At 53.6% G+C, this 4,337-nt stretch overlaps 1 pseudogene; it reads left to right on the top strand.

The window, feature by feature from the left end:
• Positions 1–1,873: 1,873 nt before the first annotated feature.
• LOC147117135 (large ribosomal subunit protein eL33 pseudogene) lies at positions 1,874–2,331 on the top strand (annotated as a pseudogene).
• The last annotated feature ends 2,006 nt before the right edge of the window (positions 2,332–4,337 follow it).

Below are 4,337 nucleotides of genomic sequence, written 5' to 3'. Positions count from 1 at the left end.
TCTTACATATATAATGTATATATAATTCACTTTAACCTAACTGTACGTGTATTACTTACCTGTTTGGGCCATTGCCCCTTTAACTTACCTGTGGGGGCCATTGCCCCTTTAAGACGCGCCCTAGCGCGCTGACATCACGTCACGCATTGCGTGATGTACGCGCGACAGCCGCCGGCACAGCCCGGCCTACCGCGACTTCAGCCGCATCGGCTGGCAGACATGAGCGATGCGATCCCCGCAGCAAGCGCCGGCTCAGCTCGGCCTCCAGCTCCTGCTACCGCGGTCGCGACTTCGGCCTCAACGGCCAGCCTCCGCACCGGGTGAACGCGCCGACGTATCGGCGCGGGTCACGTGACCGCCCCAAGCGCGGGCCAACGCGCTAGCATCAGGACGCGGTCACATGACATCCGAAGAGCGGGAAAACGCGACTAAGTGTGATGACGTCATCACGCTCTCCCGAGGACTACGGACTCAGTCCTCGTGGAGTCCTCGTCGGGGTAAGACCTATCTCGCATTGCTCCTGTATAAAGCCAGCTTACCTGTTGTATTTCGTCAGTTCCAGTTAATAAACAACTTAGTGATTATTCATCCGAACTCGAACTAAATTATTTAGTAGGCATTCGTCCCGAGAGGTCAACACGAAACCTACAATTGGTGGCCCCGAGACCGTGAACATTTTTCACGGCCAAAGCGCAGCCAACAACACCTCCAACGACGTGAGTATGGGCGCTCATCAATTCCTACACTACAATTGGTGACCCCGTATCCGTGAACGTTTTTCACAGAAGAAACGCGCATCCTGAACCTCGTCTTCACAGACGACGATCGACGAACAACCGACTCCGTGGACGGTTTTCACGGAGGAAGCACACAACCTGAACCTGGCGACCCCGTTTTTGTGAACGTATTCACAAGGGCAGCACAGCCTGGAGGTGATCACGTTTTTCACGGACAACAAAACAGCCGGACCTCGATTTTTGCGAACGTTTTTCGCAAAAGAAGCACACCATGGAAGCACCAGCCGTTTTGCTGTCGCTGCCGCGCTTCAGGGAGAAACAACCGCCCTCCTGCTTTGGCAAGATAGAAGCCCAGTTCACCGGACCATCGACGCGGAGCAGACCACGCATTTGCTTACTGCCCCCGTGTTCGACTTTTCTACCGCCATGCGGGTCGTCCGCCCATACGTCCAACGCAACAGCAAGTATAAATCTCTCCAAGCGCGGGGTACAGCATGTTCAGGCCCACAAGATCGGAGCGCGCCCGGCGGGGATACCACGAGGACTCACCCCCGCGAACCATGAGGACTCGCTCCTCCCCAAACACGAGGACTCGCTCCTCTTGAAACGCAAGGACCCATCCCTTGCGAACCACGAGGACCCACCCCTCGCAAACCTCAAGGACCCATCCCTCGCAAGCCACGAGGCTCCACCCCTCGTGCAACACGAAGACTCGTTCCCCGCCGCCGACGCACCAGCCCGTCGGCCTGCTGGTTGTGTTACCTATCATACTTGCCGGCGAGTAAGAGAAGCCTGCCGCCTTCTCGGCAGTAGTTTCACTAAGTCAACAGAAATGACAAGCAGCGTTGCCGCCCTTCCGGCAGTTTCCCCCCACCGACTGCGACGACGACCCAGTCTGTCCCACCCTTTCTCTGGTCCATCAGCACAAGGGTCCGGAAGCGATTCCTCTCCATAGAGCACGTGCTAGAAACAGGTTTTAAGCTACAGAAGGTCGAAAACCTGCACTCTGATTTTAACGACCTGACAAGAGCCGAGCAAATAGCCTTCCTACAGGAACAGTGAAAGAAAACCTACCGAAAGCAGGTTATTATTCCTTCTACTGTTTCATTACTGATATCAGGACTTGTAATATCCATATGTTCTGCAAAACTGCGTTTACTGGCTATAAACGAGGCTTTCGCAACCAAAGAGAGCACACTGCTCTCCTGCAGATTGAGGGGGTTTCTTGCCGTGCTGAAACGAACCTTTACCTGGGCACGAGAGGCGCCTACATCTACAAAGCTAAGAACAGCACTGTCACTCCTGGTGGTAAACCACACAAGACTCGTGCTCATTCAAACAGTGGCATGGTCCGTGCCAAGTCCAGCAGTAACCTGCCTGCCAGGGCTAGGGGGCACAGGATTCATGCAAAGCTGTACCCTTCAAGGATTTGAAGCACAGCTGCACGTCAATTGACAATAAATAACAAATGTTTCCTCGTCCGCTTAGTTAACTTCCAGTTCCTTTAGCACCGCAAGGCACAGATTTGAACGTAATGTTGAGATGAGACATCACCGATGACTTCTGTCCGCTCTACTGTTTAAAATGGCGTTCCCGGAAGCCTCTCCGAGACTTAATGCAATGACGGTGACCATTTTCTTTGGAAGACACACTCGGAACGTTAATTGCCCAAAAGAGCGTCTACGTAGCAGTCTCGCTCAGTGAATCCTTCCGGTTGGCTTGTTTGGGAAATATTGCGATGAATCCGCAGCTCAGCCTCCTTACACCATCGCTACAGCCAACGAGACTCACAAACCATCCTTTTTAGGATCTGCCCTTGACATGCGTGTGATTGATTGCCCAGTCCTCAACAGACAAGTAGGGCAAGATTCAGAGATGGTGCTCAAGATGCACACCCCCTTGCTCAATCGCTTCCTCAATGTTGCTGCCTCACCAGTTTTTCGTTTCAAACGCTTTGGCAGGGGCACTCAAGGGGTAAAATTGTTGCGTCACACTGTGGACAGTGGCTTTTCTAATTGCCTTCCTCATGAAGAACTCGATTCGGTCACTCCCATCAGTGATGAGGATTCGAAAAAATGTGGCTCAACACAGGCCAGTGAACCTTTTAGTCCTATTATCATCCTAAACGCCCCTTCCCACTTCGAAGCATCTGAAATTCAAAAACGAATAAAGCTTCAATCAACATGCTCCGTATTGCAGAGCCATACATTACATGGGAATATCCAAATCTGAAGTCTGTCCGTGAATTGATTTACAAATGTGGTTTCGACAGATCCAACACCAGCGCATCGCCTTCACTGCCAATGCCTCGATTGCAAAGCAGCTTGGAAAGTATGACATAATTTGTATTGGCGATCTGATCCATGGGATCTACACAGTCGGCAAGAACTTCAACATGGCCAACGATGTCTTGTGGCCCTTCAAACTGTCCTCGCCACGTGGTGGCATGAACGAAAAGACAATACCTTTTGTTGAGGGTGGTGCTGCTGGTAACAGAAAAGACTGAATCAACAGAATGATCAGAACTAGGAACTAAGGGCCTGCCCGTCTCCAACTCCGACGCTTGGACAGCACCTGACGCAGGCCGACATTTGCCATTCTAGCCCGTTACATGCCGATGCTGTTTTTCAGCCACTCGCTCGCTGCAGCCGCCCATTCCCCCTTAACAAACGTAAACATCTACTGACGCAGCAAACATTGAGGACGGGTCCAACGGACAGCCCGCGGCCGCGATCGGCCATGTGAAAGTTGCAGTCTGCACCGAGCACTGCTCTGCGTAGCAACGGCTCACTCTCCGTTGTGCGATCATCGTAGCACTATGGTACGCACTGTTCTGTGCGTGCCAGGCTCCCTACGATTATGCTCACCTGTCGACGAGTTCACCAACCTCGCCCGTAAAGTCCTTCTGGATCGCCCGGTTGGCGTTCCTGCAGAGTTCGTCAGAACAAGGACTTCTACCATCAACAGAGCGATCGCCCGCGTCCGCCCGACCTGCCCGTCACTCTGACATGGCCTGCTGTTTCGCACGTTTCCACGGTCCTTCGCCTGACGGATACGTTTTATTTGCCATGACGTGCGTAAGGATCCGCTGATGACTAGCATCTTCAGACCTCGCCCGCCAAGTCGAGACAGCACGCCCACTGAGACCAACTGCTCGTCAGACCATCTCATCTTTGGACTTTCGTTAAAGCGAATTCTGGGGGGGCGCATGTGGTGGTTCCACCGGGTGTCCCTTACACATATAATGTATATAATTCACTTTAACCTAACTGTACGTGTATTACTTACCCGTTTGGGCCATTGCCCCTTTAACTTACCTGTGGGGGCTGTTGCCCCTTTAAGATGCGTCCTAGCGCGCTGACGTCACGTCATGCATTGCGTGACGTACGCGCGACAGCCGCCGGCACAGCCCGGCCTACCGTGACTTCGGCCGCATCGGCTGGCAGATATGAGTGACGCGATCCCCCGCGGCAAGCGCCGGCTCAGCTCGGCCTCCAGCTCCTGCTACCGCGGTCGCGACTTCGGCCTCAACGGCCAGCCTCCGCACCGGGTGAATGTGCCGACGTAGCGGCACGGGTCACGTGACCGCCCCAAGCACGG

Source organism: Somniosus microcephalus, chromosome 5 (genome assembly GCF_052327205.1).
Source record: "Somniosus microcephalus isolate GS21.2 chromosome 5, FLI_Smic_1.0, whole genome shotgun sequence".
NCBI lineage: Eukaryota > Metazoa > Chordata > Chondrichthyes > Squaliformes > Somniosidae > Somniosus > Somniosus microcephalus.
Note: the sequence above shows the minus strand (reverse complement) of the source record. Positions and strands in the feature narration are given on the sequence as shown.